The 27354-nt window shown below is 37.1% G+C and overlaps 1 long non-coding RNA gene across 4 annotated transcripts in view; it reads left to right on the plus strand.

Moving 5' to 3' along the window:
* The window catches only part of LOC102158095 (uncharacterized), an 899417-nt gene that overhangs the window by 445428 nt on the left and 426635 nt on the right, over window positions 1-27354 (plus strand). For 3 of the 4 annotated variants that reach the window (XR_014824905.1, XR_014824906.1, XR_014824907.1), the window contains one exon: window positions 13459-13616. This is a non-coding gene — a long non-coding RNA (uncharacterized LOC102158095). Of the gene's footprint in view, window positions 1-13458; window positions 15820-18769; window positions 19676-27354 lie in introns of those variants that run through there. The other variant, XR_014824908.1, reaches the window with a different exon arrangement.

The raw sequence follows: 27354 nt of genomic DNA on the forward strand, positions 1-27354 counted from the left end.
TTGAGACAGAGCAGAAGGCAGTACTAACAATAGTTTACTCTGTGCATGCACACAATGGGTGGTAGACAACATCACAGAGCACACCTCCCAGGGGATAGCTCCTGCAGAGGAATACTCAGTGGCTCCTCTCCTAGCAAAAGCATTCCAATCCTGTGTACCTCACAGCATGACTCAGAAATGGATCTGAGCACTTCTCCAACAATTAGAGAGCAGACCCTGCCTCAGACACGGCTGTGACAACCACAAAGCAAAGAAGAAGCCCTGATCAACATCCAGTGCAGACTCTGATCACCACAACACTGATCATACCCCATGTAAGGAGGATAGTGGCCAGCACACACTGAGAAAAAACATAGCAGGCATCCATCCTAAAACAACCCTCATATCAAAAAGATGAGATTCACATAGGCTACAAAGGGATGGTCCTGCACAAAAACAGCCCTTCAAGACCACAGTAAGTAATGGTTCTGCCTATGCCTATGGAGTCAGAGAAATATAAGTAAATTTAAAAAGCAGAGGAAACACTCCCAACTAATAGATCAAGAGAATTCCCCTGAAGAACAAAGAATGGAGCAGACATCTCTAGTCCACTAGGTCCCAAGTTCAAAAAAGAGGCAATAAAAATGCTGAAGGACTTAAGAAAGTCTATCAATAGAAGTGCAGATTCGTATAAAAAGGAATTAAAAACTGAAATGAAGAGCCAGTTAAGATTAGAAAACTCATTTGTCAAGATAAAAACTGAGCTAAAGGCAGTAAATACCAAACTGAATGATGCAGAACAAATTGATCTGGAAGAATGGAAGTCACCATCTGGAAGATGGAATAATGAAGTCACCTATTCACAACAGTAGATACAAAAGTAAAAAAATGAAAGTGATATGTGAGACCTATATGATAATTTAAAGTATCCTAATCTATGTATAATAGTGATCCCAGGAGAAGAAAGAAAAGGGAATCAGATATGCATTTGAAGAAATTATGGCTGATAACTTCCCAAACCTAAAGAAGGAAACAGATATTCAGGTATAGGATGCACAGTAGGTCCCAAACAAGATAAATCCCAACAGGCCCACAGCAAGAGATAGCATAATTAAAATGGAAAAAGTTAAAGATAGAGGATTCTAAAGGCAGCAAGGGAAAAACAAAGAATTAATTATAAGGGAACCCTTATAAGGCTCTCAGTGTTTCTTCAGAAACATTACAGGTCAGAAGGGAGTGGCAAGATATATTCAAATCCTAAAAGGGGAATATTTGCAACCTAGGATACTCTAGCCAGCAAGATTATCCTTTATAATAGAAGGGGAGATAAAGAATTTCTCAGAGAAGCAAAATCTAAAAGAATACAGCAGGAGTTCCCGTCGTGGTGCAGTGGTTAACGAATCCGACTAGGAACCATGAGGTTGCGGGTTCGGTCCCTGCCCTTGCTCAGTGGGTTAACGATCCGGCGTTGCCGTGAGCTGTGGTGTAGGTCACAGACGCGGCTCGGATCCCGCGTTGCTGTGGCTCTGGCGTAGGCCAGTGGCTACAGCTCCAATTTGACCCCTAGCCTGGGAACCTCCATATGCCGCGGGAGCGGCCCAAGAAAGAGCAAAAAGTCAAAAAAAAAAAAAAAAAAAAGAATACAGCAATATCAAACCTATCCTAAAAGAAATATTGAAAGATCTACTCTAAATATAAAAGGAGCATCTTTTCTGACTCAGTGGCATGAAACTTGAAATCAACAAGAGAAAGATAAACAAGGAAAAGTGATTACATGGAGAGTAAACACCATGCTACTAAAAGACCAATGGATCAATGGTGAAATCAAAGAGGATATTAAAAAAAAAATCCTTAGACAAATGATAATGAAAATACAACCATACAAAATCTGTGGTATGCTGCAAAAGCAGTCCTTAGAGGGGAGGTTTAGAGTAATATAGACCTTCCTCAAAAAATAAGAAAAAATTTTAAATAAAAAAACCTAACCTACCACCTAAAAGAATTACAAAAAAAGAACAAACAAAACCTAAAGTCAGCAGAAGGAAGGAAACGGTAAAGATCAGCAAGAAAGATAAATAAAATAAAGATTAAAAAACAAAAGAAAAAAATCAGCAAAACTGAGAGCTGGTCTTTGAAAGCGTAAACAAAATAGACCTCTGGCCAGGCTCACCATGAAGAAAATAGAGAAGACCCAAAGAAAATAATAATTGAAGGAGGAGAAATAACAACTGTTACTGTAGGAATACAAAAAACTATGAGAGATTACTATGCCAACAAATTGGTCAGCCTAGAGGTAATGAAAAGCTTTCTAGAAACATACAGCACCAAAACTGAATGAAAAAAATAATTTGAACAGACTTATCATTGGGAGTGAAATGGTATCTATAATTATAAAACTCCCTGCAAACAAAAGTTTGGGGGCAGATGTCTTTACTGGTAAATTTATATGAAGAATACAAAGAAAAACTTATACTGATCCTTCTAAAACTCTTCCAAAGGAATGAAGAGGAAAGAATATTCTTAAAGTCATTCTGTGAAGCTACTATCACTCTGATACCAAAACCATACAAAGATATTACCAAAAAAAAAAAAAAAAGAAAAAATTACAGGCCAGTACATTTGCTGAATAGAGATATAAAAATTCTCAACAAGGAGACAGGATTAAGATGGCAGAATAGAAGGACTGGAGCTCAACTTCTCTTCTAAAAACAACAAAATTCACAACTGAAGACTGAGCAATCTCCACCCAAATGGACTGGAAACCTTAAAAAAGATACCCTACTCCAGAAGAAAAAGAGGAGGCCACATCAAGAGGTAGGAGGGGCGATTTCATGATATAAACAACCCCATACCTCCCAGGTGTGAAGCTCCACAGACTGAAAACTAACTGGTTCACAGAGACTCACCTACACGAGTGAGAGTTCTGAGCTCCACATCAAAGCCTCATGTGCGGGGAATCTGGCACTGGGAGAAAGAGCCCCTGGAGCATCTGGCATTGAAGTCCAGTGGGGCTTGTGTGCAGGAGCTCCACAGGACTGGGGGAAATGGAGACCCCATTCTTAAAAGGTGCACATGGACTTTCACATGCACTGGGTCCCAGGGCAGAGCAAGATCTTCATAGGAATCTGGGTCAAACCTGACTGCAGTTCTTGGAGGACATCCTGGGAAAACAGGGGTGAACATGGCTTGTTGTGAGGGAAGGACATTGAAGGAAAAGCTCTTGGGAATATTCAGCAGCTGCCTTTCTCTGGAAGTGGCCATTTTGGGAAATTCTGGCCCCACCTGTCAGTCAGCTGCTGAGAAGCCCCAGGGCAAACAACAATCCAGGTGGGATCACAGCCCCATCCCTCAGTAAACAGGCTACCTAAAGACCCCTCAGGCACACAGCTGCCTCTAATCCCATCCAGAGACTAAGCCCCACCCACCAGAGGGATTAGAATCAGCTCTACCTACTAGTGGGCAGGCATCAGTCCCTCCCATCAGGAAGCCTACAGCAAGCCCCCCTACTGACTTAAGCCACAAGGGGGGCAGACACCAGAAGTAAGAGAGTTATCTCTAAAAATGTCACCACACCAAAAACCTATAAAAGTGAAAAGACAGAGAACTATAACTCAGATGAGGGAGAAAGAAAAACCCCCAGAAAATCAGCTAAGCGATGAAGTGATTCTTAGCCTCCAGGAAAAAGACTTTAGATTGTTGGTGCTGAAAATGATGCAAGACATTGGGAATAAACTGGAGGCAAAGATGGATAACTTACAGGAAACACTGAGCAAAGAGATACAAGATATGAAACTTAAACAAGAAGAGATGCAAAATACAATAACTGAAATAGAAAATTCACTAGAAGAAGCTAAGAGCAGAATCCAGGAGGCAGAAGAATGAATAAGCGAGGTGGAGGACAAATTAGTGGAAATTACAGATGCAGAAGAGTAAAGAGAAAAAAGGTTGAAAACAAATGAAGACAGGTTCAGAGAACTCTGGGACAATGTTAAATGCACCAACATCCATATTATAGGGGTGCCAGAAGGAGAAGAGAGAGAGAAGGGGACAGAAAAAATATTCGAAAAGATAGTAGCCAAAAACTTCCCTAGGATGGGAAAGGAACCCCTCACTCAAATCCAGGAAGCACAATGAGTACCATATAAAATAAACCCAAGGAGTAATACCCTGAGACACAATCAAACTGACCAAAATTAAAGACAGAAAATTTTGAAAGCAGCTAGAGAAAAGAAACAAATAACATACAAGGGAACCCCAATAAGGTTATTGGCAGATTTTTCAGCAGAAACTCTGCAGGCCAGAGGGAGTGGCATGATACACTTAACATGATGAAAGGAAAAACCTCCAACCAAGATTACTTTACCCAGCCAGGCTCTCATTCAGATTTGAAGGAGAAAGCAAAAGCTTCACAGAGAAGCAGAAGCTAAGAGAATTCAGCAACACTAAACCAGGCTTACAACAAATACTAAAGGAACTTCTCTAGGCAGAAAAGAAAAGACAGCAACAGGAAACAAAAATTCCACAAATGATAAGGCTCACCAGTAAAGGTGTATATACAGTAAAGATATAAAATCAGGTCTCATAGAAACATGTGTTGTTGTGGAATAGGCTGTACCCTGGCAGATCTGAGTAAAAGGAACAGAGCAGAAGGCATAACGTTCCCAGACTTTAGACAATATTACAGAGGTACAGTAATCAAAATAGTGTGATTTTGTCACAAAAACAGACATAGATCAATGGAGCAGAAGAGAGAGCCCAGAAATAAACCCTTGTGCCTGTGGACAATTAATCATTGATAAAAGGAGCAAGAATATACAATGAGGAAAAGATAGGTTTTTTTTTAGCAAGTAGTGTTGGGAAAGTTGGACAGGTGCCTACAAATCAATGAAGTTAGAACACATACTCACACCATATACAAAAATAAACTCAAAATGGCTTAAAGATGTAAACATAAAACATATCATAAACCCCTAGAAGAGAACATAGGCAAACATTCTTTGACATAACTCATATCAATGTTTTCTTTGGCTATTTCCCAAGGCAATAAAATAAAACCATAAATAAACAAATGAGACCTAAGCAAACTTACAAGCCTTTGTATAGCAGAGGAAATCATAAAAACAAAAACAACTTACAGACTGGGAAAATATTTGCAAATTATGTGACCAATAAGAGCTTAATTTCCAAAATATATAAACAGATCATACAGCTCAATAACAACAACAAAAAACAAAGACAACCCAGTCAAAAAATGGGCAAAATACCTAAATAGACATTTCTCCAAGGAAGACATACAGATGGCCAGTAGGCACATGATAAGATGTTCATCATTGCTACTAATTAGAGAACTGCAACAAAACTACAATGAGGTACTACCTCACACAGATCAGAATGGCCATCGTTAAAAAGCCAGTAACAAATGCTGGAGAGGGTATGGATAAAAGAGAACCCTCTTACACTGTTAGTGTGAATGTAAATTGTTGCAGACACTATGGAAAACTCTATGGAGATTCCTCAAAAAGTCAAAAATGGAACTGCCATCTGATCCAGCAGTCCCACTCCTGGGCCTATACCCAGACAAAGCTATAATTCAAAAAGATACATGTACCTTAACATTCATAGTAGCATTATTTATAATAGCTAAGACATGGAAGCCACCTAAATGTCCATTGACAGGTGAGTGAGTAAAGAAGATGTAGCACCTAGATTATTTAAGAATAAATAATCTTATATATATATATATATATATACATACAATGGAATATTACACAGCCATAAAAATGAAATAATATCATTTTCAATAATGTGGGTGGACCTAGAAATTATCATATTAGATGAAGTAAGTTAGACAAAGACAAATGTCATAATTTCACTTATTTGTGTAATTTAAAACACGATACAGATGAAATTATTTGCAAAACAGAAATACACTCACAGACATAGAAAACAATTTGCTCTTGGTCACACCCTCCAGAGGCAACTTATATTCAATGACTAATCAAACATGGGCATAGGAAGGTCCCTTTTGTCAATTTGGCACAGTTCTCAATGGTTATCCCAGTCCTGTGATGTGTGGTCGCCTGTGGCCTTCATTATACCACCATCTTTGCTCTGCTTCTCCCCCTTCTCAATACTGCTTCCTTCCCCCTACTTCCAAAGGTTTTGATCCTAAATGCACTCTTCGATAATTTTCTTCATGCTCATCTCCATGTTAAGATCTGATTCTTAAATAATCTAAACTAGGGCACTTTGGGTCTATGTATCTACTTATCTACTCATTGTCTTTATCATAATTATCTATCATCTTACCTATCCATCCATCCATTCTAAGAAAGTGTAAAAAGGATGTATGCATTTATAAAGTGTTTGATATGCCAAATGCTTGTGACAGTTCTCAATGACCTATTCTCTAGTTCTCTGAAATAAAAATCAGTTACTTCATTAAAAGTTGTAACGTGCATGCGTGATTGGCACTCTGATAAATAGTGCCAGTATTTTTTGAGTATGTGTGTAAGGTTATGAAATATGTTTATGTTTATCAAGAGAAAATATGGGCTAATTGGTCTCATAGAAACATTGTTGTTGTGGAATAGGCTGTACCCTGGTAGATCTTGAGAATGTATCGGAGAATTTTACCTAGGAAACAACACTCACTCAGTAATGTGAGGATGATATTTGGCAGAAACCTCTGAGAACAGAATGTATATAGAATTCTTTGGCACCTAAGCAACCATTCAGGAGAGATGACCAATATTAATTACATCTAAACAAATCTTTATTTCCCAGTCTCTGTCAAAGGAGAGATCTTGAATGGTATTTATTTTTTGTAAGAAAGAAATAGATGGCTGAGGCTACAACTCTGATTTATTTATTACCCTTTTGCATTTATCATGCAAATCCAGAGTCTTATGACTATCACCATTTTTATTGGAATCACTAGCAATAGATTTATAGTTTTCCTTAGTCCAGGTTTCTTGATGGCCTGATCTCTATGATCTGTACTTATCATTTCTGCTTCATGTCTTATGGGTTTTTTTTTTTTCCTGCCACATCCTGCCATCTACCCACAACCCACTCAAGTCACTTCTGATGGTGAAATACTCTGTGCTCTTGCTCCAATCAAATGGTTAAGAGGGTAGACCTTGCATTCAGTCCAGCCCTACATTTACTTTGCTACTTTCAAACTGTGTGATTACTTAAGTTACTTTCCAACCTTGTGCCTCAATTTCTTCAACTTGGAGTCATGTTAGGACTTCACTTGTATATGGAAGGATTAAATGGAGAATGTTTAGTTCATAGTAGCTTACTGTTCTTTGGTGTAAATTACATATTCTTGTTTAGGGTCTGTTTTGCTCTGTCTTGCTCTCCAAACCTATTCCTGTGACTGAGAGTATATTAAGTGTGTGTGCTTAAACATTTAAAATTCTTCTGATTGAATATGTATAATAAAAAAATTCATTTTTGATAGACTACTTGCTCATGTAGATTACTATATAACTGTTGAGAAATTAATGAAAATTTTATTTAAAATGTTCCTGTTGCCTAGAGACAACATAGATGCCTGAAAGTATCTCTGTGAATTTTGCTTTGAACAATGGAGGTTTATGTGTGAATTTGTTTTTCCTATCAAAAAAAAAAAAAAAAAAAACAACAACCAAAAACCAAAAAAACCGTAAAATTTGTAGAAGTTCCCAAGAAAAATCTTTTTTGTTTTACCTTGACTGGTCCACTACAGGGAGAACATTCTGGAATTCTCTGGTAATCTGACTCAGGTGTAACTCAAGTGGAGGGGCTGACCTGTGTGAGGAGACTGAAGTGATGATTCACAATCAATTTCTCACTCTGGCTCTTATTACCACCAATGGGATCGCTGTATGCCCAGTCCTTCTTCTGTGTCCATCTCTCTCAAAAATTGCAGAAAGACTGCAGGAATTCTTCAAAAACTAGATACTTATTTTACCAGGGATTAATGGCACCCTTCTTTGTCTAATAAAATTGATCTTACATTAGGTATTTTACACTTATTTAAACCTACTGAGCTTTACTTAATTTCTATAATGCATGCCAAAACTGTGATTAAAAGATAGTTTCCATTAGATCATTTGTCACACTGATTAGTTACCAGTTAGCTTCCCCAGGTGCAAATTTTCTCATCTAAGCACTAAAAATAACACTTTTACAGAATCATCAAAAACATGTAGTGTAAAGTAGTTGCCATATTCAAAAATGGAGTTATTTATTCAAACATTTTATTTGCAGCTGAATGTTTGACAGTTGTGGCAAATAGCAACATAACAAATATGAGGAAATGTTTTGGATGTAATTTTTCCTCTTTTGACACTTAATTTGCTGTCACGCATTGACTTCAAAACCCTCAGTGTGATATACAGAATCCTAAAACATTTTTTTCACTTGTTTTCCTTGATTCCATGTTAGTTCCCTGATTTTCCACAGACACTATTCACTTTTCTTCACATCTAAACTTTTGTTTTCCTAATCCCTGTGGGGAAAAGTGAACAAACCGACATAGCATGCATCAGTTAACTGAAAGATCATCCAAATATAAATATCTGTATTTATGTATTTATATAAAGCCTAAGACTATCCCTTGGTTTTTTTTTTTTTTCCTACTCACTCATCAAATCAGTCAGTGTATCCCCATATTTATCATTTACTTGTCACTCTTTCTCTTTTCTTGGTCTGGGCCTCATCATTCCCTGCCCAGAGTACTGCAGTAGCTTTTTAACAGGTCTCCCTGTCTAGCTTATCCCCTCGCTAGGTTCTTCTGTTCAGCATGGTCAATGTAATTCCCCTGAACTTTCATCTCTGTCATTTTTTTGCTTAAAAACTGACCATGCCTATTATATATTTATTATAATGAAACTTTTCAGCCTTTCTAACTTAAAAGTCAAATACTGAGTTCTGGCCAGTGGAGTGTGGGTAGAGGTGATGTGTCCATCTCCATGCTAGGACCACAAAACCTCCCATACCATTGACCACAAGTTTTCTTTCTTCCATCATCTACTGACTAAATGTGGGGAATCCAGTGGAGAACTTTTAAGGTGCTAGGGGATGGAAGAACCAATAATTAAAAAGAGTAGAGTCTTTGAATAACCTCATGGTGCAGGTCTCCTTGCCCCTGAATTCCACTCATAAGAGTCTGCCATTTGGGAGTTCCTATTGTGGTTCAGTGGGTTATGAACCTCACTAGTATGCACGAGAATGTTGTTTGATCCCTGGCCTCGCTCAGTGGGTTAAGGATCCGGCATTGCCATGAGCTCTGGTGTAGGTTGCAGATGTGGTTTGGATCTGGCATTGGTGTGGCTGTGGCATAGACCAGCAGCTGTAGCTCCAGTTCTACCTCTAGCCTGGGCACTTGCATATACCACAGGTAGGGCCCTAAAAAGCCAAAAAAAAAAAAAAAAAAAAAAGTCTGCCATTGGACTTTTATGTAAGCAAGAAAAAAATTCCATCATGTGAAGAGAGTGATGTTTTGGGGAGGGTATTTGTTGAATCAGCCACTTAATCTAATCTGTATCAATTTTGTAAAAACTCTTGTCAGTGCCTATCAAGATTAATGAACTTGTTGGGACGTTGCTATGTGGATTTGGGACTTTTTGTGTGAAGTTTTTACATTAGTTCCTTGCATATGGCTTTTGAATATAAATTTTTTTACCTTTGTAATTATTTAAGCAAGTGATTTTTAATCATGTTTTGGAGCATTTGAAAACATTCATTTGTTTATTCATTCATGCATGCAACAGACATTTATTAGCATCTATATTGTCCTAGGTAGTGTGTTTATGCAAAGAGGAAGAGAAAAAAAAGTTGTATCTTCAATATACTTAAAAAACCTAATGGGTTATGTTACAGTCTTACCCTGAGCCCATTTACTGCTTAATTTTTATGTTGAACATAAAACCTCAACATTACCACTCCTCTTAGAATCCCAAATAATTGGAGTCATTTTCAGGCTTTATCTGAGACACCCAGAATTGTTCTGCTACCTGATTCTTTCTAGGGATTGATGCTAATGGAAGAGTTTTTGTTTGTTTTTCATTATTGATTCTGAAGGAAAACATTCTCTTTTACTAAGTTCCCACCCTTGAACAAAGTCAATGTAGATTTTCTTTTACAAGCACCCGTTACTTTAGGCATTCTTTTTCAGGGCTAAATCATGATAAAGAAACACTTCCTTTCACTCCTAGCTGTTGAGTTTTTGTTGGGCAACTAGGTCTAGAGACAGAGGAAGGAAATAACATCTTCTGACATGGTCCAGCACTGAAGGAATGTTTCATTCCTGGCCAATTTTCTTTTCAACCATCCTCCTCTCTGTCATCTGATAAAGTCTGTCTCTTACCTGAGGGCTTAAAAAATGGCGTTTACTAGCTACCATTTTGGAATTCACTTTTTGAACAAATATAGGGATGTCAAGAGGGTCCTAACACTTTATTTAAAAACCCTGTTGTACATCCCAACAGCACCAGTAGTTCATTCTTCATATTTCCTGCTATTGGAAAATATGTATGCCAAGAGCTTTAGGTTTGACTCCTAGGTTACTTAAAACGCTGAATTAACAGGTAAGCTTAGTCAGTGACATTCTCAGGTGTGTGTAAGATTGTTAAAACAACCCCTGATAATTAATATCTTTCACGACCTTTCTGAGTGTGTAGGGGTTGAGACATGTTGGAAACAGTCAAGAGAAGGGAGAGGGAGATAAAAAGGAGCCTGATATTTGGTTTCTGAGTCTGGCTCTGGAACCAGACCTCAAAGCTCTGGGGACCAGCCACTATAGAGATCACACCGCTAACCTTCTTTGTTTTTCCTATACATTAATAAAATGGGCTCAGTAAGATGATGATGTATCACATCGTATTGTCAATGCCTATTTATGTTTGTTTTCCATGTTTGGAGGAAAGGACCATGTGTTACTTGCCTTTGGAGCTTGAAACGAACACAGTCAATAATGTTTTTGTTTCTAAGGGAGAGAATAAACAAGTGACCTCTACATTTGCTCATCACTGTAGTTTAGTAGGACGGTATAATTGGGCTATAGACTCGATCACATATGAATCCTGATTTCCTATTTAGGCTTTCTATAAAATAAGGGTAGTAAAGGAAGAAATTAGCAGTGAGAAAGAGGAATAAAGATAGTATGTATAAATGAGGAGGAATGGGCGAAAGTTAATCATTAGAGAACAGAAGCAATTGATAGGATTTGTGATGGGGATAGACAAGGAGCTATGAAAGAGATTACAGTGTTGGTGAAATCAGCCAGTAAGTATCCAGGATTATAGTCAAGTAGTTTTCCCACCCACTGAAAAGGATGTTGTGAAAATGTAGTACAGTAAACCGCAGAGTTTCTCAGAGGGAAGCCTTCCGTAGATAAGAAAGTCCCATTACTCCATATTATTATTTTCCTCTCATGTTGGGAGGATGTACCAGTGGCAGTTGGAGTCTCCTTTCTGCCAAATAGCTCCCATATGCTACCTAATGCTGCTGCTGATTAAAATCCTATGGATGATTCAGGCTGTATCTGGAACAATAGCAGCCTAAATTTGATTTATCAGTCTTCTGGGGAAGCAAAGATAATCAAATTTCCCCCTTCAGCAACTTTGGGACCATTTGCAGAGATGACAATGGTTTTGAGTCGCACACTTTCTCTTTGTACACCTGCTGCCTATTGATCACAACATTTCTGGCATTTTGTGAGGGTTTTGTTTTTTTTATTTGTTTGTTTGTTTGTCTTTCCCCTACTCACATCTATGGGCTTTGACACTTAAGGGCAAGGACACTTCTGTGAGAACAGTGACTGAAATGTGTATGAAAAATTAGAGATTGGTAGGGAGGCAAAGTTGTGGGTGATGTGAGGAAAAGCACAATCTTTAGTCAGAAAAATCTGGGTTTCAATGCTTTTTAACTTATTACTGTGTGACCTGGACAAGTGATTTAAGTCCTTTGAACTTTGATTCCCTTGTCTATAAAATGGGGATAATGATGTTTATATCAGAGGATTCTCTTGTGGATTAAATTACATAATTCATGTTTGGCTCTGCATTTGCGAAAAAAACCTAGGTGGTGAGACCTGCAAAGAGCCCTTAGCTTGAGTTCCCTTGTGGCTCAGTGGGTTAAGGATCTGGCATTCTCACTGTTGTGTCTCTGGTTACAGCTGTGGCACAGGTTCAATCCCTGGCCCAGGAAATTCTGCATGCTGTAGGTGTAGCAAAAAATAAATAAATAAATAAAATAAAATAAAATAAAATAAAATGTACTGTAAGCTCAAACATTTGATTTTAAACCCCTCCTCTAAGAAATCTGGTCAAACTTCAACATGGCTTCTGGCAGCCTAAGGCCTCTTGTCTTTTAGGACAACCCAGCCCTCTATGGAGTTCTTGTTTGGAAAAGCTTAGGGATGTCAGAAGAATTTACTGCTTATTCTAGCCAACACCTGAGCTCTTCTTGGAGTATTTACTACAAAAAACTTGCAGTTGTGAATCCTCTCTCTGAGATGTAAGTGTATCTCCTATAAATCAGAAGTGTTTTTCTCAAGGATCTGAAAAACATTCCTTTGGAATGTAACAATTAGGAAGGCGAGGACCCCTATCTCCTAGACTCTGGGAGGATAGAGTCAGACTTCATTAAATTCCAGGCAGTAGAGGCAGCTGGCTGGCCCTAATCACGTTTATACTGAGCAGCCTTGGTAATATTGAGTCCCTGCCTGCTTCCCTTTTCTACACCCTCATTCTGCCTTTAAATACCAGTCACCACTGCACAAATCAGAATGGAGCTCAGCTCTTTCCCTTCTGTCAGTATTTACTAAATAAAATCTGTTTTCACCGCTCTAATGTGTAGCTTTGTTTACCTTTCTCAGTGGAGACTGGCTTTGTGGTAACACCTACCAAACCCTGTCCCTGATCTCTCTCTTGTGTGTGTATGTGTGAGCGTGTGTGTGTGTGTGTGTGTGTGTGTGTATGTGTTTTCTGAAGGAGAGGGTGAGGTTGAGTCTTATCAGGAAAGGTCGTGGTAAGAAATTGGGAAAATGTGAGAAAGTTATGTGTTTTCTGACTGACTCTGGGGCATAGGCCTGAAGGTTAGTTTCTGTTCATAAATTTTTCAAAGGTCAGAAATATAAGTTAAACAGGTTTTCATTATTTTACCTTAAACCAAAATGGAATTTAAGGTGGATGCAGCTTTAGGCAAGGGGGAATACAGAGATTTAAAGGATGACATTAGGGCTCTCTTTCTTCCTTGATGCTGTCCAAAAAAAATCTCTGTGATGACAGAAATGTTTTATATCTAAACTGTGCAGTATGATAGCCTGTGTGACTATTCAGCACTGGAAGTGTGGATAATAGCAATGGAGGAAGTGAACTTTTAAATTTAATTTTAATGAATTCAGGTGTAAAAAGCCACATGTGGCTGATGGCTACTCTGTTGGAGGACAGAACTCTAAATCATACTGTGCTTGCCTCTTCTTAGGTTTATTCTCAGACTGTGTCCATGTGGTATCAAAATGGCTCCTGGAAGCTCTAGACTACCTGATCCTCAAATAATGTGATCTTATGGATGGAGAAAAACCATTTCTTCTTCAGCAGCATTATCCACTCCTGAGAAGGATTTGAACTCGCATTGTTGAGGTATGTCATAATGTGCAAGAGGATGGACACTCATGGTCTAGCCTCAGTCACATCCTGCTGTAGGCCATTCAGTTCGCTGCCCTTCCAGAATTGCTTTGTGTTCAGGAGGAACAGTTAGCAAATGTCGCTAGAAGAACTTTGAAAGGCAGGGCGAAGGTAGTGATACCTTGTGGCCTTGGTGACAAAGTACTGCACAGAGTTAAGGAATGGGACATTTCTTCCTCATCACAGAAGGGATTTGGCACCTAAAGTCCTGGTTAGGCAGCAGCAGAAACCATACAACTTATAAAGCAGTGTCCTCAAAATAGCGGTAGCAGCATCTAAGACACATTCAAGAAATGTTATATATACAGATGAATAAAAATGTAGGAGAGTGAAGGCCAGTAAGAGCAGAGCAGGTGCCATATGGCTTCCATAATGGGCATTCTGCTTCGTAAGCATAGGACAAACATTCTTCAGGAATTCTGAATACTAGGTAGGACCTGATAGGGAGCTGGAATATTTATGAATAAAGGTGAGAGTTAAAACACAGGAAAGAAAACTTTACTATTAAAGTGACAGTACTTTTGTTCAAGGTCCGGTAAAGCTGAACTGTTTGGATTATATAATTAAACACTTGGAATTTTTGGGTGCTCAAATTTTACCTGACATTACCAGTGCATGTGCACCCCTCCCCCATTCATTCCTCCTTGAATAAGTACACAATTTTTCTGTGCTTTTATTGATATTGCTGGTATGAAGAGACATGCTAGAGTTAACTTCAGGATTTCTCATATCCTTTACAACTAAGAGGGTTCATTTTCTGAAAACTTAATTGTTAGAAAAATCCACTGTTGAGAATGTTGGAAGCAAATCTATAGACCAGGACTAACATTCAGCATTGTACAACATATAGCCCTATCTTCGTTAAACTATAAAATGATTTTGTATGGGTTTTATATAGCAACTTCCATAAGTCCCTCAAGTTTTCTCCTATCCCTTATTGCTTCAGCCACTTCTATTTTTTGCCATAATCCAGCAATGGAAGGGTTAAGTCTTAACCTAGGCAGGGGCTTCCAGGACTAAGATACTCTAAACCAGTTTATGTTCAGATAGGTCAGTGGTCCTGCCAGTCATTTTCTCTAAAATCCCAACTGCTAAGCACCATCTTTGGCTTCCCAGGAAAACACAACATAATGTGTTCATGTTCCACCAGCATTTTATTTTAGTCATGTCTATTCATCCACCTAAATATTTCCTGATTCACTAATTATGTAACTTTTACATCCTCTTGTAATCACAAAGAGTAATGGAATATTTAAGATATGTTTCCTTGTTTAGGGAAGCTATAAAGTTTTTGCTTTCTATCGGATGAATATAATAAAAAGAAAAAGTTGATATTTAATTTGGTAATGATGTAGCCCACAGTGAGAATCTGAAGAAGTGTTGCAAGTATGCCAGGCGACCAAGTCTTTTCTAATGAAAACACCCATTACTAGCTATGAGTTAGATAGTCATGGTTAAAAATTTACAGATGAATAGGGAGTTCAAGCAACTGGGACAAAAATCTATGGTCAGTAGGCTTCATCGTTTCCAATACAGTCCCCTCAAGCCTTGCCTTACAGGTGAACATGTGGATCATATGGAGAGAAATTTGTGTTATGACTGGCTGAGGATGTTCATTTTCTGTCAGGAATTCATATGTCAGTGATTTTGGCTTTCCTTCCAGAAGTGAGCATTCACCTTCTTTTCCACAAAACCAAGTTATATTCATGGTTTTAACTATAATATATAGACCAGTGTCTTGTCAAGTACACATACACATATATTCCATTATAGTTATTGGCATACATATATGTTGGTTTAGTTAGGTGATGCTAACATTGTTTATGGAAATTTCTGCAGAGGCTTTGTGATTGAAAAGTTTGGAAAAATGCGTGGCCTTAATTCAAGGAAGCTTTGATCAATAATTCTAAAGGTAAAACTACAGCTATTAATAAGCCTAAAACTTTAAAATAAACAGAAATTTTCAGCTTTAGGCAACAGGAAATGAGACTTTTTTTTACAGTATTTTTATGTTAAAAATTTTTTTTTTTTCTTTGCTTTTTAGGGCATCACTCAAGGCATATGGAGGTTTCCAGGCCAGGGGTCTAATTGGAGCTGTAGCTGCTGGCCTACACCACAGCAATGTGGGATCTGAGCCTTGACTGTGACCCACACCATAGTTTATGGCAATGCTGGATCCTTAACCCACTGAGTGAGGCCAGGGTTCGAACCTGCAACCTCATGGTTCCTGGTTGGGTTTGTTTCCGCTGCGCCATGACAGGAACTCCATATGGTTTAAATTTTTGAGAGCTTCTGCGGTGTAAATCTCACCTCTTTTTCCAGATGATAAACATATCATGCTAGAGATGAAACAGTGGATTCAGATAGGTTTTTTTTGACTTCTCTAAACTATCTTTCCTTTTTACTCAGATATAGATCAAACCTAGAAAGGTGATTCTTGTTTATTGTGCCTCATCACCTCAAAAATATGAATAATATTCTAAGTTTGTAGATTCCAAATGTGAATATGTCAAAGGTCAAATTCCTCTAACTCAAAATCACATCGCAAGACAAAAACTTATGAACCAGCAACTCAGATCTGTTTCTTTACTTAGATTTGTTTATTAAGGACAATTATGGCAATTGCTATGACTTCTGAAAGTCCAACCTCAGCATTCGAGAGCATTTAGCCATGTGGCAGAGCAGCAGACTCATTTTGAGTAAGATATTTAAAGAAGAAAGAAATGTCATATGTCATCAGCTGGCATGATTTAACTTGCAAATCAGATATTGGCAAGAGCTACTTGGCAGCAGATGGCTGAACTCTCCTGTATTTCAGACCCCAAACCTATCCTTTCCCATTTTGTGCTGGAAATCTAATTAAAAGCTTTTTTATCACCATCAGATTAATTATAAACATGCCTTTTTATCTGGTAGAAAATTGACCTGTGTTTAACAGATTTCCCCCTAAACCATCTATTTTCCAAGATTTTCAAGAAGAATTTTTTTCCAACCTGATTTATTCACACTAAATGCACTAATCTTTATATTTTAAATCCCATGGGCTACTACTTAGGCCAAATATTAATCACTTATTTACCATTTAGGACATAAAGTGCTATTAACTTAAGAGTAATTGCTAATCTAATTTTTTATGTTTAATTTGATGAAATTCTTACAACTAAACAATTACCATGGCAAATAGAAGCTTATAAAGCTTACTTTTAAAGTCTTTTATCATATGGTGGTAGAGTTAATATCAGAAAAAAAGGGCATATGTTTCAATAACTAGTCTCTTACTCCATGAGTTTATTATGTGAGAACTGACAATTCTGTGCTGTTTGTATATGACACAATAGAAGTCGTATACATTCTAGTGGACTGAAGTATTTTGGCAGAGTGAATCCACAGGTGTATGTTCAACATTTTGATAAGTATTAAGTTACTTTCCTTAAATAATTTTGTCATTATTAGACTAATTTTTGAAATGATATATAAATTTCAAGGAAAGCTAATGCTATAAAAAGGGGTAGAATGAGTGACTAAGCTTCTCAATATACAAAGGAACTGTAAATTCTAGTGGTTAAAAAAAAGAGAAAGTGATCATCTGGCTTTTACTTTGGACATAGAGAGCATCATGCCTGTCCTTACAATAAAAAAATGAGAGATAATCTGCAAATTCACTGTTATCCTTGAACTTATCAACAAGCTGAGGCCGGAGGGCAATCAACCAACCCAAAATCTAAAGAAAGACCTTCTCTTGAAAGAAGAAACCATATATGAGCAATTTCTTTCCTGGAGTAAATTTTGAACCCTATACAAGCTATTTATAAGAATTCAACTAAAATTTCTGACAAATTACTTGAGGCTGACTTTGGACTAGCACAAATGTATAGAATCCCTGGGAGCTGCGTTCATAAGGAAAAATTGCATGTATCTGTGTGATCTTCTCTGCAGACCTCACCATATATTTATAAGAGAGCTTAAGGACTGGGCAGGAAACCAGAAAAAGCCTTCTGTCCTGGTGCAGCCATGGGAGAGGGGAACACCTCTTGTGGAAAAGGTGTAAAGCCTCACCTAGAACCTTCTTTGTTATCTTCTCTGTGGAGTAAAAGCTTAAGGTGCTGTGGGAAGGGCAACAAACATAATTACCCTTAGGCCAGAAGTGAACATTCATTGCAGTTAGGTGAAAGAAAAACAAAGCAAAACAAAACAATAAAACACCCTCTTCCCTTGGGAGAGGGACAGGAAAACACCTTGAGCCTAGACTACTTTGGAGGAGGAGTATGACCACAAAAAAGGCCCCATTTCCATCTGGATACACAGTGCCTTCCTCAGATTGAGGTTGAACCAGAAAAACAAAGTGACTCCCTGGTCCCCCTCCTCCACCCTTCTTTATCAGGCTAGCAGGTGACCTATAACAGTTATCAGTTGTATAATGCTGGGAGAAGGGTAAAGTGAAGAGAGAGATCTTTGCTCAGGCACAAAGAAAACCCTAAAACTGAGAGGTAAGTAGAATTTGAGAAGAAAAAAAAAAACAAAAACAAAAAAACCTCTGAAAAACCAGAAAATTTGAAGCTTGTGGTGCCCTGAAGGTAACCATAGGAACCAAAACAACAACAACAACAACAACAAAAATAGAATCAGCTCAATTCCTGACTAGGCTGACACAAACTCTGAAAATATGAAAAGAAAAGGCATGACTATTTCCATGTGTAAATACTATTTATACTTATCTCTATTCTTCTACACAAGATACTCAACTTTTGGCTAAAAAGCAGGGCATACAAAGAAGCAAGGGGAAAAGAAGCAATGATATCTCTCAAGAGACAAAACAACAGACATGATCAAATATGATCCATATTTTGAATTTAAAATAACTGAATAATGTGACAAAGATTCTGGAGGAAAATGTTGACAGTATTTGTGAAAATATATGGAATTTTAGCTAAGAGATTAAAACTGTGAAAAGAATCAAATAGAAATGGAAGAAATTAAAAACATTGTCTTTGATGAATCAATACAATAAAATAAAATCCATAGTAAACTTGGAAGTCAAGGGAAATTTTCCAAACCAATAAGAATGGAATAATGAAACAAATATTTGAGAGTTCTCACTGTGGTAACAGTGGGTTAAGGATCTGGTGTTGCTGCAGCTGTGGTGTAGGTTGCAGCTGTGGCTCAGATTTGATCCCTAGCCTGGGAACTTCCATATGCCATGGGTACAGCCAAAAATACAAATTAAAAAAAAATCTGAGAGCTAAGGGACAATATTAAATGGTATAAAATAAATACAATTAGAATCATAGAAAAAGAAGAGAGACCGAGCAGGAGAAATGTTAGATAATGATCAAGAATTTTGAAAAATCAATAAATTATTTAAAAAAACAACAGATCTGTGAAGAACAATAAATTCTTCTTCCAAACATACCTAAATAAAGGTTGATATTCAAACTGTTATGACCTGAAGACAAAGAGAAAATCTTGATGGTGCCAGATCAAAAGTGTACATTGCTTACAGGGAAACAAAAATAAGGGTTGGAACAGAGTTCTCATCATGAGACAAGAGAGTAACATTTTGAAGTGCTGGACATAAAAAACAAAACAGGAGTTCCCATCATGGCTCAGTGGAAATGAATCTGACTAGCATCCATGAGGACGCAGATTCCCATCCCTGGCCTCGCTCAGTGGGAAAGCTCCTGTGAGCTGTGGTGTAGGTGGCATTGCTGTGGCTGTGGCTGTGGCTACATCTCCGATTCGACCCCTCATCTGGGAGCCACCATATGCCACGGGTACAGCCCTAAAAAGACAAAAAAACACAAACAACTCCCCCACCCAACCCCTGTCAGCCCAGACTCTAAAATAAAGAAAATATTTTACAAAATTAAAGGAGAAATAAAAACTCTTGCAGAAAAATAAGAACTGAGATAAAATCCTTACTGGCAGGCATATTATTTAATCCTTAAAAGTAGTTCTTCAAAAATAAAGACTAAGATACATGACAATAACTAGGATCTATGCAAAAAAAAAAAAAAGAGTGCTAGAAATGGCATTCATGAAGGAAAAGATAAAATTTATTTTTCTTATTTTGAATTTCTGTAAAAGATAACTATGAAAAGCAAACTTTATTATCAAAGTATTACAAGTTTATGTTATATATAAAGTACAATGCATGATAACAATAGCACAAAGGATAGGAAAGGAATTTAAATTATATTGTTTTAAGTTTCTTATAGTACATGATTAATTAAACATGGATATTGTAAACTCTAGGGGAATCATTAGGGCATTTAAAATATTTATTTATTTAAAAAAAATTTTTTTTTGTCTTTTTGCCTTTTCTAGGGCCGCTCCTGCGGCATATGGAGGTTCCCAGGCTAGGGGTCCAATCAGAGCTGTAGCTGCCAGCCTACACCAGAGCCACAGCAATGCGGGATTCGAGCTGCGTCTGCAACCTATGCCACAGCTCATGGCAACGCCAGATCCTTAACCCACTGAGCAAGGCCAGGGATCGAACTCGCATCCTCATGGTTCCTAGTCGGATTCATTAACCACTGAGCCACAATGGGAACTCCTAAAATATTTAAATAATAACCACAAATTGGAAATAAGTTAGCAGATTTAAAATCAATCATTTAAATAATTACATGAAATTAAAACTGTGAAAACACAAATAAAAATTAGAGATTTTTCAGATTGGATAAAAAAGTAACTCCCAACTATGTCCTGACAACAAGATCCACTTTAAATATAATGAAATAGATTAAAATAAAAATATAAAAATGATATAATGTGAAACCACAAACCAAAAGAAAGCTAGGATGCCTATATTAATATGAGAAAAAGTAGACTTTAGAACAAGGAATATTACCAGGGATAATATAGTGATAAAGGGGACAATTCAATAAAAGGACAATAACCTTAAATATGTATACATCTAACAACAGAGTTTAAAATATATGAAATAAAACTGATAGAACTGATAAGAGTAATAAATCTACAAGTAGAGTTAGAGGCTTCAACTTTCAGTAATAAACAAAGTTGGTAAGGTAAAAGATTTTAACAACACTTTATCAAATGGATCTATTAGATACATATAGAACACTTCACATCACAGTATTAGAATAGACCTTTTTCTCAAGTACATATGTAACTTTCACCAAAATAGCTATTATTCAAGGTAGACCAATCAACAGAATTGAAATCATTTAAGCTATGTCCTCAAATCAAATGAGATTTAAACTAGAAATCAGTAAAAGTAAGATATTTGAATGATCTCCAAATATTTGAAAATAAACTAAATAGACCATGGTTCAAAGAAAATGTCATAAAGGAAATTAAAACATATTTTGAATGAAATGAAAATAAAAATTCAACATGTCAAAATTTGTGGAATGTAGTTCAAACACAGTTTGGAGTTAAATTTATGTTTTAAAGCTTTTTATTTGAAAAGCAAATTTTGAAATCAATGATTTAAGATTCCACTTAAAAAGACTAGAAGAAAAAAAGAAAATTAAACCCAAAGCAAGTATCATTGAGGAAATGATAGAGCAGAAATCAATGAAATTAAAAACAGAGACATATGAGAGAAAATTTGTGAAAGTAAAAGCCAGTTTCTTGAAAAATGTCAATAAAATTGATGAACTTTTAGTCAGGTTAACCAAGTAAAAAGAGAGAAGACAGAAATTATAAATATTGAAATGAAAAAGGGTACATCACCACAGACCCTATAGAGATTAAACGAATAAGCAGTGACTACTAAAATAATTCAATGCACATGACTTCAATAGCTTATATAAAATGGATAAGTTTCTTAAATGATAAAAACTGCCAGTCATCACTGAAGAAAAATAATTAACTGAATTGGTCTGTAGATCTTTGTAGGTCTCTATCTATCTGTCTTTCTGTCTTTCTATGTATCTAGAATACATCTACATCTTTTAAACAACATGCCCTTTGCTCCAGAAAAAGGAGCACTGTCTCTCTTTTCCATGGCTATTCATTATAAAAAACACTCTCGAAAGATAGTATTAAACAAAGACAGTAAGTTCCTCTCTTACAAATGTGAATAACTGCAAGAGGCCCTTGGGAATTGTCTCCTAACAGGATTGAAATGACTTAGTGATAGTTGAAATTTTGTAGACTCTTATATTCTATCTGTAGCTCACTAGAAGTTCCAAATGAGAAAGTAAGAGCCTAGGAATTTTCTAGGTCCCCTGTTTGTTGGATGGTCTTGAACAACAGTTTGTCTCTTTAGCAGTAGAAAATTACAGAAAAATTCATTCTGCATTTCAACAGTTTTCTTTCTAGCTTAATTCCTTGCTTCTTGTTGCTTAATCAAATAAAGTGAAACCTATAGCATCTGGCACATTTTTCTGGGTCTCTCTTCTCTCCAGGATCTGGGATCCTGGAGACATTCGCAGCCTGGATACATTGGCAGCCTGGATACATCCTGGATACATTGGCAGCCACAACTTTTGATGTCTTTTGTTCCATGAGATTTTTCAAAGCTTTCTTGATTTTTCTGCTTCTTAGCAGAAGTCGTTAGATTCCTGGATCAGAGTCGAGGGACATTTTCTTTTAGTAATAGCAGTGAGAAGTATGTCATAGCACAGTTTTCTTGTTCTAATTCTCCAGACCCTGTCATGCAGAGGTAGACACAAACAGGACCAGTTGACACCTGCACACACAGAGAGGTGTGTAGTCCCCTGAGTTAATTCTTGACAGTTAGTATCACTCTAAGAATTGCCTGGGAGAAGAAATGGCCAATAGGATATCTGCTCATCTCTCTGTGGTTCCAGTGTCTCTGTGATTTTGGGTCCTTAAGTTCTAGAAGCTTCAGCTGATCACCAGTGCCTTAAATCAAAATGTTTTTTATTTTCTTTTTATCTGCATTTTCTACTTTTTCCTGAGAAGGCTATTAGTGTCTGTAAGTAATTACACCTTAGCAGCTTTCAAGTTATTCAATTTAGCTTACACTTAAAATTATGTTACATATTAGTGTCTTATTTTCCATCTTCTTTATGACTATAAGCTCTGCAAAATCAGATTGTTTTGGTGTATTCTTCAATGGAATCCCATTGCCCTGAAAAAGCACATGGCAATTGGTAAACTTTCAGTAATATTAAATAAATAGACATCTGGGTTCATCTAAGTGAAAAATAATAAAATCATAATTTAAAATATTTCAACTGAGTGTCTACTGGCATATCTAATAATTTCTAGTTATACATATATCACTGTTAGTATATATTTTCTCAGTAAAAAATAGCTCGTATTTTTAGCATGTAAGTTAATAAATGCACAGGTGTCTTTAGCTCTAATTAGGGGGAGAGGCATAAGTGTTCTGTGAGTTTAGAAATAGTTACCTTTTTCTCTACAATGTAAAAGAAGGTGTAAATGGAGGTTATTTTGTTCACACATCCTGTTTCTTTCCCACCTTGTAGAGTCCTTTCAACTCTGCAGCTTCATGCTTGCTGCCTTCTTCCTTTGATCAAAAATTACACTCACTTTGGATCCAGTTAAAAACTTATCTTTTATAAAAAGTCTTTTAAGACTTTTTCATGGCGACTCAATTATGCTCATCTCCATGTTCCCACAGCTCTGCATGGAATCTTTTGTTACAGTCCTTATTAAACCATCTTTTAGTTAATTGCTTTCATGGTCTGGGTTCCCACCTGCTTATCGAGCTCCTTTCATAAATATCTTTATGTCTTTAGTACCTAGCACATAGTCAGGCATATAGAAAGTATTTTAGAAAATGTTGGTTAGATGATTTATTAAACTTAGAAAGTTATCCATCTTAGGAGTATACACATTTTAAGAAGGTAAGAACAAAATGAAACTAATTTTGGAATTTTGGCTAGCAATCAGCTGTGTATGGAAGCCACGTAAGAGAAAGGGAGGCCTTCCAGGAGCCACTTGAATCTCTCATTATGTTTACTCATGAACTTATACAGTTTAAATCCTTTTCCCACAACAATTATCCTTGGAATCAGCTTTGATTCAGGGAAAGGGAAGGTATAGGCTGTCTCCATATGGTATAATTTTAAGAGAATTAGCAAGATTTTCCTAACTATTTGCGTTTGCAATTCCGCCTAAAGTCATCTATTGCCTTGTTTTAGTTCTGCAATCATGCTGTAATTTAATCTTTAAACAAAAATATTTTTATGTTGGAACATATATCAATTTATTAAGTAGATACATTCTCTTTGAATAGAAGAATTCTGGTTAGGTGAGACTATACATGTCTTGAAAGAGGCATGAGCTGAAAGGGTAGAGCAGAAATGACAAGGATGGCAAATGGGGAAACCAAAGACCAATGCTGAGTTATTGGCACCTTTGCTGACCCAGCAACCCCACTCTTGGGCATATATCCATACAAAACTTTCCTTAAAAAAGACACATGTGGAGTTCCCGTCGTGGCGCAGTGGTTAACGAATCCGACTAGGAACCATGAGGTTGCGGGTTCGGTCCCTGCCCTTGCTCAGTGGGTTAACGATCCGGCGTTGCAGTGAGCTGTGGTGTAGGTTGCAGACGCGGCTCGGATCCTGCGTTGCTGTGCCTCTGGCGTAGGCCGGCGGCTACAGCTCCGATTCGACCCCTAGCCTGGGAACCTCCATATGCCGCGAGAGCGGCCCAAGAAATAGCAACAACAAGAACAACAACAACTAAAGACAAAAAGACAAAAAAAAAAAAAAAAAAAAGACACATGCACCCGCATGTTTACTGCAGCACTATTCACAATAGCCAAGACATGGAAACAACCCAAATGTCCATCGACAGATGATTGGATTCGGAAGAGGTGGTATATATACACAATGGAATACTACTCAGCCATAAAAAAGAATGACATCATGCCATTTGCAGCAACATGGATGGAACTAGAGAATCTCATCCTGAGTGAAATGAGCCAGAAAGACAAAGACAAATACCATATGATATCACTTATAACTGGAATCTAATATCCAGCACAAATGAACATCTCCTCAGAAAAGAAAATCATGGACTTGGAGAAGAGACTTGAGGCTGCCTGATGGGAGGGGGAGGGAGTGGGAGAGATCGGGAGCTTGGGCTTATCAGACACAACTTAGAATAGATTTACAAGGAGATCCTGCTGAATAGCATTGAGAACTATGTCTAGATACTCATGTTGCAACAGAACAAAGGGTGGGGAAAAAAACGTAATTGTAATGTATACATGTAAGGATAACCTGACCCCCTTGCTGTACAGTGGGAAAATAAAAAAAATTAAAAATAAAAAAAAAAGAAAGATGTGGTGTTTATACACAATAGAATACTACTCAGCCATAAAAAGAACAAAATAATGCCATTTGCAGCAGCATGGATGGAACTAGAGACTCTCATACTGAGTGAAGTAAGAGAAAGAGAAAGATAAACACCATATGATATCACTTATATATGGAATCTCATATATGGCACAAGTGAACCTTTCCACAGAAAAGAATCTCATGGACTTGGAGAATAGACTTGTGGTTGCCAAGGGGGAGGGGGAGGGAGTGGGATGGATTGGGAGCTTGGGGTTAATAGATGCAAACTATTGCTCTTGGAATGGATTTACAATGAGATCCTGTTGTGTATCACTGAGGACTATGTCTAGTTACTTATGATGGAACACGGTAATGGGAGAAAAAAGAATGTATGTATGTATGTATGTATAACTGGGTCACCATGCTGTACAGTAGAAAAAAAAATTGTATTGGGAAAATAACAATAAAGAAAATTTAAAAATAAATAAATGAAGACATCCTTAAAAAATTTAACATTCCTTTGAGGTGCTAAAATTTCCTAATCTGCTAAAATAAATAGCTAATGCAAATAGTGTACTAAATATCTTCTTTAGTGTTTATATAGTAGAATATTAAATGGCTTAGATGTTGAAAAATTTGGAGTTTTGAAGGCTATTTAGGATGAGAACAAATTTCCAGACATGAAAGTATCTCCATGTTTTCTTTTTTGATTTAGCTATTCAAATCACATATGAAAATAGTTGTTTTATCCTATTTTTGCTATTACCACTGAATGTTAAGAATTATAATAGCTTTAATGTAAATAATCTTTTTTGATTTGCTTTTCTTACATTGATGGCAGTTTAAGTATCTTGGACCATGAGTACCTCCATTTGGCATGATGTTGCTATGTACCTGAGAAAGAATTTGCTTTCATAAATAGGCTGATATATGTCTCACACTAGCAATCTTTAGAGGCTATAGATATAGGTAAAAGGATGGTGATGCTAGGCTTTAAGTTGACCACAACCAAAATTAACATCTATAAACTTCATTTTTTTTTTTTTTTGGTCTTTTTGCCTTTTCTAGGACCGCTCCCGTGGCACATGGAGGTTCCCAGGCATGGGGTCCAATCTGAGATGTAGCCGCTAGCCTATGCCAGAGCCACAGCAACGCCAGATCCGAGCCGTGTCTGCGACCTACACCACAACTCACTGTAACGCCGGATCTTTAACCCACTGAGCAAGGGCAGGGATCAAACCCGCAACCTCATGGTTCCTAGTTGGATTCATTAACCACTGAGCCACGACGGGAACTCCCCTATAAACTTCTTTTCTACATGTGCTTACATATGGAGCCATGTGTTCCATATATATGATATGATTAAATGATCCTTAGCTTCTGTGAAAAAAATAGATCTGTATTTTTGCTTTGAAGAGTTTATCTACATAATGACATGTCACCTCACACCTGTTAGGATGGCTATTTCAACAACAGCAAAAAAGATAAGTATTAATGAAATTGTTAAGAAATTGGAAACCTTGTATACTATCCATGGGAATATAAAATGATGCAGCCACTATGGAAAATCATATGGAGGGAGGGTCCTCAAAAATCATAAATAGACTACCACATGATCCAGCAATCCTTTTTTTCTGGGTATATAGCCAAAGGAATTGAAATCAGAATCTCAAAGATATCTGTATCCTTATGTTCATTGCAGCATTACTCACAATAACCAAGACGTAGAAACAACTCAGTTATCCAAATAGATAATGAAAATGTGTCAGAATACTTAAACATTTTAAGAGGGTAGATCTTGTATGAAACATGCTTACAAACACATGTACACACACACAAACACAAAAGCAGAAAGACACAAGAAAACTTTTGCAGGTGATGGATATGGTTATCACCTTAGTTGTGATGTTCAAACTCATGAAATTGTATACATTAAATATATGCAGCTTTTTTTTTTTTGTATGTCAATTATGCCTCAATCAAGCTATGGAGGGAAAAGAAAGAAAATGAGAAGAAGCTTTAAAATAGAATTTATCTCACAGTGGAAGAGTGGAACTAACCATCCGGAGTAGGTGGGTTACAACTAAGCCAAGGCCTTTTTCAGTTCCCCTGTCCCCCAGCCATCTATGGGACTTGAGCTCAATTCATTCCTTACCCAGTCTCTTTGCTTTCCCCGTGGAGTACTTAGTAGCTCATAACCTCACCTGCAGGAGGCAGAAGGGTATAGAAGTTGAACCACAAACTCCAGACTTTGGCTCTTTATAACCTTGGGCAAGAAATAAATCCCCAGACTCTGTTGTACTCATCTGTGAAAGTGAGGTTTAAAAACAATAACTACCTATAAGGTTGTGGTGAGGGCAAAATTAGATAATACACAAAGCACAATGCTGACAGACAACAAACATTTAATAAATAATAGTTGCCATTATTATTATTGTTAATAT

This window comes from Sus scrofa, chromosome 13, assembly GCF_054392235.1.
Source record: "Sus scrofa isolate SSC_HxYL_T2T_F1_AM1 chromosome 13, Sscrofa_HxYL_maternal_Yorkshire_Landrace_v2.0, whole genome shotgun sequence".
Classification (NCBI taxonomy): Eukaryota; Metazoa; Chordata; class Mammalia; order Artiodactyla; family Suidae; genus Sus; species Sus scrofa.